Source organism: Botryllus schlosseri, chromosome 2 (assembly GCF_051294905.1).
Source record: "Botryllus schlosseri isolate E-star chromosome 2, Bs_hap1, whole genome shotgun sequence".
Lineage (NCBI taxonomy): Eukaryota > Metazoa > Chordata > Ascidiacea > Stolidobranchia > Styelidae > Botryllus > Botryllus schlosseri.
Window position 1 is genome coordinate 16,298,360 of NC_137237.1, and position 13,447 is coordinate 16,311,806.

General features: G+C 40.5%; 1 long non-coding RNA gene across 1 annotated transcript in view; it reads right to left on the reverse strand.

The window, feature by feature from the left end:
* Window positions 1-13,447, reverse strand: part of LOC145433854 (uncharacterized) — a 155,889-nt gene that overhangs the window by 129,389 nt on the left and 13,053 nt on the right. The gene's annotated exons all lie outside the window — the stretch shown is intronic.

Below are 13,447 nucleotides of genomic sequence, written 5' to 3' on the forward strand. Positions count from 1 at the left end.
TCCATACATGCATACGGAAAAAGTCCTGCTTTTTTCGCGTTTTCCATTTTTAGACGAGCCTATGGTAGGGTTTGGAAATAAATCGGTATTCAATGACAGAAATGACGTTGCTGATTAGCTGGAAATGAGTCTACGTCAATGGTACCTCAAGTAAGCGATATCACCATCTGGGAGGTTATCCTTTAGTGGCAAGGTGATAAAGAACGAAGGGACGTAACGGTCGCAAATGTTGATCATGCAGTCAGCTACATTTAATTATCTGTTTGACTCCTTCATGGGTTCAATATTTATTCAATGGATGTTTGATGGAAAATCGTTTCATTACTTGACTGATCTCATTTCGCGCTCGGAGAAAAGGATCAAGCAAGAGATATGCACCACATTCCACCAATTGAAATTGTCTATGAGTTATTTTGAATTCTTAGCAGTTATAATTATAGAACTGCGTTGAAGTAATATTAAGTATCTGAAGGGTAATATTATATCTGTATCAACAATCTGTTGAAGCAGAAGTAGTTTACAAAAAAGACTGGTCGAGTAACTGAAACATGTAGCCTACTGTACAGTGTACAGTGTACATTAATATAGGCTATCACTTCACATAAATGTAGGGTTGGAATTAGTAATATGACGTCACGAGGTTCACGTTCGCATTCACACAGAACCTTTCAAAAAGGTTCGCGTTCACACGAACCTGAACCTTTCAGAGGTTCACGCCATCCCTGTTGATTACCTTCATCTTTTAAGGGAAAGTAACTACATGTCGAGCTTGAAATAGCCCAGTTAAGATAAATTGGGATATAATTCGCAAAATGTATTTTCCACACTGAAATCAGTGACCACGAATAGGAAATTTACTCAATATCTGTAAGCATTTTCTGTTACGGGTGCATTCTTTACTCTACATCACAATATTCGCTTTTCATTGCTCCAATGTCACCCTCGAAAGCAAATTACGACTGGTTCGTGAAACACGAATACGAGGAATTAAGTGGCAAGAGAATTTCAGACGCACCTAAACAATCTTAGCAGCGCATATTCGGGGGCATGGCGACCACTGTATTCAATTTCCAATGACTCACAGCCAAAACGCAGGAAATGCAACATCTGGATGTATCTTCTGTCCCACCGATATGGATCTCATAACCCCGTGGGTGTTTTTTTTACAATGCATTACAATAATTCGGATGACAATAATGATTTGGAGACGATCATGTAAATATCTTCATTGAGACGAGTTAGTAGAAATCCAATTTCTTTTGCTAGACTATGACAAGAAGAGGTTTGAGATTATATTGAAGGTCATGCAGACGAATATTTGAGTCACGAATGGCTAACTTAATGAGGCGATTTCGTGATTTGCGACGACGCCAAATCCTTTCTGCATGAGATGTATACCATCTTTAAAAAACTTACAAATGGGATTACAGCAGCCAATGGCCTCGTTACTGTCATGCTGACAATTTGACATGGTTTATGATGAGGGAATGTAGTTTGAATCTCATGCTTTAAGTTATTCTAACGTACGGTAGGTACTCCTATCCGGGTTTGGCCTAATACCACTATTTATTTCATGACCATGATAACAGTACGTTCAAGCTCTAAGAGTAACACATGATTCTACACACCGCATATAACATATACAACAGGCTTCATCCCAGCAATCTAAGTTCAATATCTCATGCACACTTAATACAAGATACGTTGAGACACAGTATCTATCGCAAGGAAGTAGTGCGGTGGGAAATATGGTTACCGGTGTATAATAAGACCAAGAAACGTGAGAAAATATCCTTAAATCGTTGGGTTCATGGTTTGCTTGTTAGCAATCGACATATCCTAACCACAGAGGCAATAAGCAATGTCAACATCTTGGTCATGTTGAATTTATTATATCGGACGCTGTGGAGTGTAACCATATTGCTGAATAGCCATATATCTTCAATAAATCTGCATTTACATTTTCTCAGAATCACGCTGTTGATTCAAAATTATACCCCGTTCCTTTTTTGTTTGCTGTTGATATAGTTTATACACCTGCGAAATTATTGGGTGAACGCATATTACGGATATCGAGAAAATTTTATAACGTGATACTATAATAAAAGTTTACCTGAATTGTGTTGGTGTCTATACACAATTCTACATTATATATGTTGCTTATATAGCTAACGTACCATATTATCGAAACACCTTAATATACTAAACTGACAAAATTAATTTTCATCTTCCATCTTCTTGCAAAATGTTCATATTTTTCTGCTTCGTTGACGTTCAACAAAAGTTTGAATTCAATGAATTGACTCTATGAAATTGAAACTGGGTTGAACGCCTTCGAGCGGCCTTCGACTCACTCACTCTCTCCCTGCTATATTCGGCTCATTCGTTAGCTGCATTTTGCGAGAGAGACATTAACCTCGGTCAGACCGATATATTAGTGTTGCAGCTGTGGAACGAATCATTGCGGTATCTCGCCACTTCTTTATCCGGGTATCAGGGCATGAATTTGTTATGGGCTGCTAATGACCACGAATGAAGAGTAAATCAAGACGGATTAATCATTGACCTCTGATTAGATGCCTCGATCTAACACAGGGGTCGACAATCCCTGGCACAGAAGATTTCGAATGGAAGAAGCTCGTAGGTGACCAACCATTATTTGGTATAAATCAATAAAAGTAGAGTCTTTTTGGGCAGGTTCTATTTATCCTGAAATTTTTTTTCGAGCTTCACGCGATTTATTGGAACCGAATATGATTTTATTGTGCATAACCACCAAACAATACATCGACAAAATACAAAATATGCTTAATATACAGCAGTGACTACAAACGTATCAGCAATTATGAGAGAACGGCCTAATAACGTATGTGGCCGATGGGATGCTTTAGTCTAGGGGTGCGCTCTGGGCAGCTTGTGGGACCATGACTATTAGATACCGGTAAGCTATAGAGGACACCAAGACATTACGTTTCGGGAAACATGCAACACCGTGAAGTGTGCGCTCTTAAAAATTTTGGCAGCGATAAAGCCTTGGAATTAAATAACCATCGCATGTTGGCAAAAACGTTTGATATTGATATGTTAAGGCGTCGAAATGACGGCGCTGAATAGTCCTATGCCTGAGTCGCACTGTGCAAATGAGAACAATAAAAAGCCCGGCGACGAAACGCAAATTTTGAAGAATTTCTCACAAAAGAAGAATTTAATCTTGTTTCATCTGATACGTGTAAGCGATTCCAATGTCTTTTGAACAGCGACAGTCTTTATCGCGAGTTTTATAGCTTTGCAGACAAACCTAGTGTGTCATCAAACCGATTTATGAAGGGAATGTGCACATTTTTCACAATTAGGCCACACCGTCATAAGAACGTTGCTGCGCGTGTCACTTATTGACTATGGTAGAGAAGTGAGAACATAGTGGATTTTAAAACTACAAAAGCAAACCCAGAAGGTCCATCTCAGCGCTAATCGATTTATTTTTGCGATAATTAAGCAAATTACGTATATTAAATGATAGCTCTGGTGCGGTAGCGACCAGAATTTATACCTTTGGCGACCCATAGTTTGAGAGCCACTGCGGCGTAACCAATGATGTATATATAGGTATATAATAAGGTGTAACCGATGCCGTTGCCAGCTTCAGATAAGCGACTGATGGAATTTCTTGCTTAAAACGACAAATAAGGCAAAACTAAAATGCTTGGCACCCCAGTTGGTATCACTTTTGAAAATGACATATTTTGGCTCGCTGCACACGAATGGTTGCCGACCTTTGGTCCAAAACATTTTGACTATCCCTTCACCCATATAATATAATATTATATCACATATATACAATTAAATAGTATATTCATATTGAAATGAACCCGAATATTTTCGGCTGACACTCGTCAGGGGTAATCGTCAGCAACTAGTAGAGAATTGGAAAGAACATTGTATATCAACAATCGTGATACGATTGTTGATATACAATGTTCTTTCCAATTCTCTACTAGTTGCTGACGATTACCCCTGACGAGTGTCAGCCGAAAATATTCGGGTTCATTTCAATATGAATATACTATTTAATTGTATATTGAAGTTCTGTACCTCCAAGAAGCTCTTCAAATATCACATATATAATATTCAACTCTTAAGGAACATATCCGATGCTCGCGTAGATAATTGTGTGTGGTGTACAATCAATTAACCATTTTCATATCATCTTTATGTAATAAACGATTGTTTTTCTCTGCATATGGCAGATTTGCTGTTCTGTAATGCTGTTTATATAATCTGTTTTGTTTCTTACATAATTAGCGCGATGGATTCGTTGTGCTATTCAATCGGGTGCATTGTACACCCTGGGGTGTACCAAAATTTTTAATGCGTGTACCACTCGGATGGGGTGTACTAGGGTGCACCAGATCCGCATTACAAACGACGGATGACTTGCTATCACAATAAACATGTAAGTTTATGCTTCAGAACAGGTTGACCGGATGTGCAATATCACCAGGGTTACCATATATTGGAATCGGGAATGGAGGGCACTTTTACCAAATCAGAATAGTTCGTTGATCAAGACTGAAAACAGCGGATTTTGCTATTTTCGCTGAAAAATTTGTGGATTTGACTAAAAAAGTTCGACTCCCGATTTACACACTTTTTAATTAGATGTATAGTGGCGCTGACTAAAAAAAGGTCGTCACTTCCGATTGACTCCCGCATCACCCGCTCAAACGTCCGTATTTGCTACTTGGAGTCATGTATGACCATTTGCAGTCGAATCTGTCCATTGTCCCAGCTGTCAAAGCTCTGCAGGAGGATGAATTGCCAAAAACCTGAAAAAGGAGGCCAAATACTTGTAAAGGAGGACGTATGGTAACCCTAAATATCACACAATGCTCATATAAACTGTATACGCAGTTTGTAAATCACATTCATTTTGTGGTGTCATAAGCAAATGTTTCTCCTCATCATTTAACCGTTGGCAATGGAATTATTGGTTCCTCTTGTAGTAAAACAGGGTCGAGTTAACATGTGTTCAGCTCGCGATATCTGTCTACAACGATTCTTGCCGCGATCGCTCAGAGATTTTGAATTGGTACTTCCTGTGACAAGCTTATAAATAGCGTAGAGTATACATTATTGTATAGGAGCGTAGCCAGGGTGTCTCGGGGGTCGAGTTTGAGAAACACCGTGTTATATGGTGGTCCGGTAACCTCAAACCCCGATTGTTATTTCGGATTTTCTAGCCTTGCACATCCTCATTTCGGTTAGGCCCGCGGTGGCGAACCAGTAACCGTAAGACTATAATTATTCTGTCGTCTACACATAATTAAATTAGCGTATGTTGGCGGTCGTCAATACGCAATTTGAATTTAGGAAATTGGCTCCCAAATCTTTGAGAGATTTTCATTCAACCTAAAAATTTTCTTCACGCTTAGCGCGATTCAGGGTGACTTGGATTTTCCGTTTTTAATATAATAGCGTCCTGGCAATCGGAGCCCCACTGCACAAATGCGTTCCCCAGCGGAAAATGACGCGCCCCTTAAAAATGCCAAGTTGGAATCGTGTTAGTCTAACGCATGAAGGTGTTGCTGGTACGTTTGGTTGATTCCAATATACATTGATTATACCGACAGTCCGGATGGGAGGTCAAGAAATAACAACATGCGAAAAAGTGATAAATAAAAACCAGAAGATGGATCATCATTTAACTTGTGCCCAAATTTTTTCGAAACACTCCTCCATTAGCTGCACCGGTTAATATGATCACGTGGGCTGAGAATGAATAAAATTTTGACAGTAATATGTGAAACTACCAACATTATCGACGAAATTCAATCAAGAGATAGGAAAATTATTGGCGGTACGCGCGACTACAAACCGAATCCCAATAGTCCTTCCCTGACATTTATACGCGCGATTTTTGTGCATATATAGTATGGCTATACGGTGATGTTCTGCTTCTACAAATAGAAACTTCTATACGCAAGGTATATCTGAAGAAATCAGTGGTGGCACAGAACATCATAAGGGCTCTCAGCGGTGCAAAGTTCATAGTAGCCAGTTTCACATGAGTATTTGAAGTCCAGAGGGGCCTTGACGATTTACCGCTAGAATGATGTGGCGAGATAGCGTAGTGGTATAATCCGCAGCTGCAACACCAATGGTTTGCGTGTTCGAGTCCGACCGAGGTCGACTCCAGAATTCCTACCTAAGTGTTGGAGGTTTATCTAGGCTCCTCGACATATCATCCGTGTAAGCGGTGTCTTATAAAAACCCAAAAGTGAGCCGTGCTACAAGTCGGCAGCTACGGAATAAAAAGGAAGAAGTAGTCCTGGTGTAAATGACCATAGAAGTCGACAAACACCATGAATCTCTCAAAACAACAACAACAACCGCTAGAATGCGAACGCATGCTAAATGTGTAATCGAAATGCGGCCATGAATTGGAAAAAGGCCGAACACCCCTGGACTAGGCTTACTATGGAATCGGTGTATTATGTGGTCAGGGGTGTCCGTGTTTTGAGTAATCCACCAAGAAAAGGTTGATGATCACTAGTGTGTGTGCCAGAGGTGGTCAGTAACGAAGTACTTCTACTTTTGTAAAGTACTCAAGTAGTTTTCCACTAATTGGGTACTTACTCAAGTAGATCTAATTTGCCGCCATTTCTACTTCTACTTCGTAATATTTTGTGATCTACTTACTTACTTTTCGCTATTTTCAGTTTGTCAAGTAGAACTAGTTTAATCCGCCAATCGGAAAAATAGCCTGAGGAATTTCGGGGCTGTTTTCACGGAGTATCAAAATTTAATTTTCATAAAAGTTGGGTAAAGCCCAGAATTTCCGAGGAGTACACTAATACGATTTTACGAACGCAGCTTGCAGCTTTTGACAATCTATCTACGTGAACGAATCACGATCGTTTTCACAACTACTTAATTGCTTGAGTAGATTCAAAGTCAGTCAATTCTACTTCTACTTCAATTAGTTTTAGTCTGCTTCTAAAAGGACTACTTCTACTCGTACTTGGGTATATTTTTGCGTCGCTACTTCTACTGCTAGTTAAGTAGCTTTCTTGACTACTTTGACTACCTCTGGTGTGCCCACTCTGTGAGGCTACACGCTTTACAGTAGGACAGCGTTGTTAAAAAAACAACTTTTTTTTTTAACTTTAATGGCCTAAATTTTCAATTGTGCACTTGATTCGCATCCTATTCATAGATTTTTATGAAACCTTTTTATAAATAAATCTAGCAGCGACAAGTATATGTGAGATCACGACAGTGGTGTATCCAAGGAGGGTTTCAGGGGCTCGGAACCACCACTTTTCAAATTTTGTCATCGTGGAATATTGCCCGCTGATATTTGCTCATTTATCAGTCCAATATGATCTTTGTTTTCTATAGGGTCAATACGGTACCTTCGAGTTATTTGGGGGTCTACGTCGGACAAATCAGATCCGTCGAGTTCGATACGAAATTTTTATAATAGCAAAACACGCTTTCAAATCTTGGAATGCACGATGTCTTGATTTAATGGGAGGGACACGGTAGTTTTCAAGTCCCCATAGTCTTTCTGATCATCGGCGAGAAATGAACTTCTATGCAAGTGACATTGCCAATTACAACTTCAAATTACAAACATAGCCATGTATTGGGCATGTATCTATGAACGTTACCTTCCACATTCAAACAAAAAGTTCATGTCTATACTTTATGTTACCGTGGAATAATTTGAGAATTGAGTATTAAAGTTCACCAAATGATATCAGTTATGAGTTCATCGGCGACCGAAAAGAGGAAATAAACTTTAAAGCCGCGATCATCACCGATGCACCGCACCAACCGAATCACATAGTTATGTCACATGAAGAATGCAGGCGTCCGTTATTTTAAACATGTCAAATTAATTATTAGTGTCGCTTTAGTGACGCACACTTGAGCGGTACTTCAAATATAAATTATCTTTTGTAGTGGCGTGTAATCTGTATAGGTCACTTCACCTTTCGTCGACCCATCGCTTGTTTTTCGTATTGTCTCTACCGCGCCAACGTAGCGCCGACTGTCTCAGTCTGGCGAAATGTTTAACAAACTGTGTGTCTGGCAATCTCCTATTTGAATTTATGGAAATGTGCAATTAATTAGAGTTTATAAGTATGTGCAAGAAACAGTGCTTGGTGGTAATTCCGTATACTCATAAACTACATTTAGTGTGTATATACTGTACATATGAACGGAAATACCACCTCACGCTACTGTCTAGACGGGCAGTAAACGGTAGTATTATACAATAAGGCATTGCGTAGCGGTGTAAATGACATATATCGCCACGGCCCGTGGACATAATAGCATGCATGCGACATAATAGCATGCCTCACTTCAACATGCGACACTTGAGCATGTTGGTAAAAATGGGGAAGAGAGCTGGGTATGGAGATTGAGGATTCGTTAGGGTTAGGTTTGGGGTTAGGATATATACGGATTGATTTCGGGTACGTTTTGGGGTTGTGAAGCCACATGTCAAAGTGAAGCATGACAAAGTGTCGTTTATAAGTGTGTCGCATGCTCCTATGTCGGTAAACCATATCGCAACATCGGCATAAATCCCTGTGAGTTATTGCAGACAGTGAGCGGTATCGGTTCCCTTGATATTTTCAACAGTTCGATCTGAATCAACTCACCTCTGACGTTGGGAAGCGCATAATTTATCGTGTCAATAAATATATAGTATTAGGCGTAATGCACTCTTCACTTTTGCTGGCCTCCGCGCTTACACATAGCACATTTCCGTAATATGTCGTTGAACGTGAGTGCAGCATCGTGTTGTAGAGTTAGTAAGTAGACCCGTGTATGACTTTCAATTCATAGAAATAAAACAGGTCGATCGACACGCCGTGGCGATCGCATATCAATTCTAGCACCGTGTAAAAAGCACAACAACTTACAATACATAGACCACGGGGAGAAAATATGCAGTTTGTGCCGCTAAATAGTTGAAAGTTTTTTTTTTAATGTTTGCTAGATCATCGTGTTGAAACCAATCGAAATCAAAGTCGTCATCACATTTTTTCAAATGCAAGCTCAACAAGAGGAATGTATAATGCATTATTTATTGTCATGGAAGTTGTTTCGTCAAGTGAATTCAGAAGAACATTCTCGAACCGATTCTATTTAAATACATCGGATGTCTGCTTCCAAACTTTTTGCTCGTGACTCTATATTCCCCAATATATTTCCACCACCCGGCTATCATTTCTATTATATTTAAAAACGAGCGACGCATATCACAATAATATTTTCGCACCACGACTGTACAGGAGATGTGCGACCTGAAATGGAGATAATTACATATTCAAAGTAGGTTATGGGTTCTGCAATTTGTTCTACTTTACATGAGACACACTTGGTGGCATCGGAGCACCCTATTTTGTTGCGTTGGAAATGTAAACTATAGTGCCCTTTTCGCAATCTTAATACAGTGGCACGACGCAGCGTAGTTGATGTATATATTATCGCACAAGTAGCAGTGTCTCATATCCCAATTTCGTCGTGGTGAAGAGCATAGTGTATTAGCGATAATATCATAATATATAGAGCGCCGAATACAGCAATATATCTTCCCTAAACTAGGGAGCTGTATACACAGGGCTAATAAGATATATGAAATTATGAAGATATGTATAAAAGACGTAGTGCATAGTTATATGAAATGAATGAACATCGAACAATGAACATTACTGCACGCAGGTTCTGCGCTTCAAAACACCCAGTCAATCGGAAAACCCACGTAGTGACTGCACGAAGGGCTCTATGGAGCATAATCACTTTACCTTTTATGTTCAGAAAGCAGAGTGAGTGTCGTCTGCTGATGGATAATTTCGTTACCACCGTAACCTGCGTTTGCACCTAACAATTTACATGTTAGTCGAAATCAATAATTACAGCGAAACTTAAACCGTTGCGGTTCAACAGCATCCAATCAGAGTTGAGCACGAGTCAATGATTGTACCGTACGTGACTTTTTGGAAAAGACCGATGGAATCGCAAGACAATACTACCTGTCATCGAAATTAATGCATTCTGTTGGAAATACGGTATTCGGATATATATTATCTGGAAACGTATGCTAAAAATGGTATTATAAAGATGAGGATTTAAGGACAATAATAACTTAATGCCTTTAAAATTAACGTGGGACCCCCTATTACATAAATGGCATTGAGTTACCTATATTATATTCTGCTCGATGGTAATTTCTGTGATATAGGATATATATCCTTAATTGTTTGCAAGATATAGGCTCGTTCGCAGGTACTTGAACGCATGACCGTAACTGTCGTACTCCGAACCTCCAAATTGGGGGTGGGCGAGCTCGAAGGGGGCCCGAATTTATTTCATGAACGAACATATAAATGTAGTATTTATTTGAAAATTTGTGCAACTTTATTCTTTTTTTACTCGCTATGCGCGATTTAGTGTCGATGATTTTGTAGAACCAAGCATTTCGGCGTCGACCATTACCGTGCCGTGCCGCACGAAGACATACGCAGTTTAGTTTAATTATTATTACGGGCCTTAAGTTTTCCACAATAACACCTCACCAGCTCTGCCGGTAATCTGACTACGTGTACTGAGAAAGGTCAAAAGATTTCTAGCAATCCATATGCGATTTCCAATATTATGGACCGATTCAATCATGAATTATAGAAAATTTTCGCGCTTGGCGCGATTAGTCCAGATAAAGTAGCTAATTACTGAATACAAGAAATATCGCTTACAAGTAAGGTCGCAAACGTATATCCCGAAGGGGTCTTGGGGCGAGGCCCCCATAAGTTTGGTTTATCGCCTCAAGGAAGACCCGAGACCAATGTTTTGGTGGGGGGCGCTGACGAAGTGCATTTTCGGCCTTGCTTGTACGTCACGTACCAGGTAGTCTACACCATAGGCGCCGAGTTTCGGGGTGGCGGGGTGGCGCGGCCACCCCATTACACATTTATGGGGTGGCGGCCACCCCATACAATTAGATTAAACGCCCGCTGTCTGCGATTTCTAATCATCAGCGCTGTCAATTAGCGAGTCCGTGATAGCGCGTAAATGCCAGCTATTTACCATTAACCGATACGCGCGCGAACTAGTGCTTAAAATATCCCAATAAATTCTAATCCGTGATTAGTAATCGGACAGTCGAAGCAACCTCGTTTACGACGTCGATTTCGACACGCTGCGCTGAGAAACACCATCTTCTCTCTCGACCAGACGAGCGAATTCACGTTCTCCTTCTCTTATTTAAATTGTATTTGCGCCCATACTCGTTTACAAAATAATTCTTGGGGTAGTTCCGTGATAGTCTCTTTAATTGGAGGCTTGGAGCGCGAAATAGGACAGTGTGTTTGTGTTTGCCTGCGAATTGAAAGTCATTACTGCGCAAAGTGCGCATATTCATTACTCTTACAAGGCTTTGCCAAATTTTATCGGGAAATGCAACAATGCAGCTCAAACGTCGTTATAATGAGAAAACAATTGTCGCGATGTTAGACTCGGAACCCCATTGTGCTGTGCGCAAGTTGAGGAATTACTGATTGGATGCGCGCTTTCTCGTATACTATCATCTGTAGGCTACTAATTCTTGTCTGCTTTATACACTCGTATTCCCTTGATGTCCCTTGTCAGCGTTTGATTTTTTATTAATACTGCGCATTGTGCAGTGCACGGCGTTGAATTACGTTGTCAAATATTGATGCAACACGAGATTCTCGGTGGCGCAAATTCTGAATTTATTCGATTAGTTTGAACGGGAACATTTGATGTTTCGAAAAACTTCATTGCTGGACGGACTCTATCGAGCGCATCCATATTGCGGATCGAATTTCAAACCTTTGGGATTTGTATTTCTATTGATAAGGTCGCGGCATGCGTCCATATTGCTCTTGTTGCAATAACACGTAGATAATTAAAAGCGCACCATTTTACGATCAAATTCGACTGGCTGATCGGGGCCTACGTAGGCCGTAGGCCCCGGACTGATGTTAACCAGCGCGTTGTCGGTATTAAAACCCTAGGTACGTATAGCCAGGGAGTTTCTCATAAATAACTAGAAATCCCGTCTCATTGAAATGCCAATTCAGTAATTCGTATTATCGATGCTGCGTACTGCAAATTATCGAGAATCATTTGTATGCGAAATGGGTCATCGATATCTCATGTGCACTATCGTTAGTGGTCTGATTAAGCGCGTCCGCATGCAGGCCTGCTACCGTCCGCAGTAGTATTTTCGCCAAACAGTAACAATCTCTGAGTGTAATATTGTTTGTGTTTATGTATCTTTTTGATTAAAACTTATGCCCGCTCCCAAACAAATTTTGCTCGTATGCCATTGCCGAATCTGGGTATTAAGGTATGAATAGCGCACCCTGTAATTGTAATTATTGCGGGTTTGCGGCATGCCTGCAATTTCGTTACCAGCGCAACCTTGCCGGCCGATTGTACAGTCCGATAAAATTGATCACTACTACGTATTTCGCACAGCGTGCTGATGCTGATTTCAGCAAACTAACGATCCTTATTAGATGTACAAATTCGACCTCATCGTTAGAAACGTAGATTTTATCGCGCGCTCTGAGAAACACCATCTCCTATAGCGATTTGACGACCAAATATACGCGTACCTTCTACAAATTAACTCGCTGAGGGCCGCAAGCCGCGTTTAAAATATTTTGTGAACCATTTTTGTGATAGATATTCACAGAGCGCAAAGTTGAACAGTGTTTTATTGTGTGTGCCTGCTAGTTGCAATTTATGCCAGTGCCCATAATATTAATCCCATTATTCTTTGCGAACGTGATTCGCGAAATGCAGCAATGCACAGGGATATCCCTGAGAAATGCAGTCAAAATCGATATCAGCAACCAATTGTCGCGATGCGAGCTACTTAATACTCAGGGTCATGGATATCTAAAGTTTTAGATATCCCTGCTCAATACTAAGTAAAACCCATTGTGTTGGCGGTGAAGGATAATTACTGAGTGGCCGCGCGCGTTTGCAATCATTATCGTTGTCGCGCTGTTGGATTGCTCAGTCCGGCGACGAATGCCGAGCGCGCGGCAGTCAATGACCTAATTTCGCAATCATCTCAGCTGGAGATCGCGTCGCGTTACATCGTGCGATATGCGTGCACAAATGAATATCGATAATTGGTCGCGGCCCCGCGTAACACTGATAATACGACTTGTTGAATTGCAACTGAATATTAGCGTCGGAAAGGTCATTTCAAAGGGACGGGGATTTGCGTTTCAAAAAGAGGGGGTTTCGACACCCCCTGGCTACGTGCCTGTCGCCACCCCATGCAAAAATAAAAGTCGTCGCCTATGCTACACATAAGATAAATTTCGGAAATATTTCAATACATTATTTTCACGTTCAGTATGAGCTCTGCTTAGTCATCTTAGACATGTCG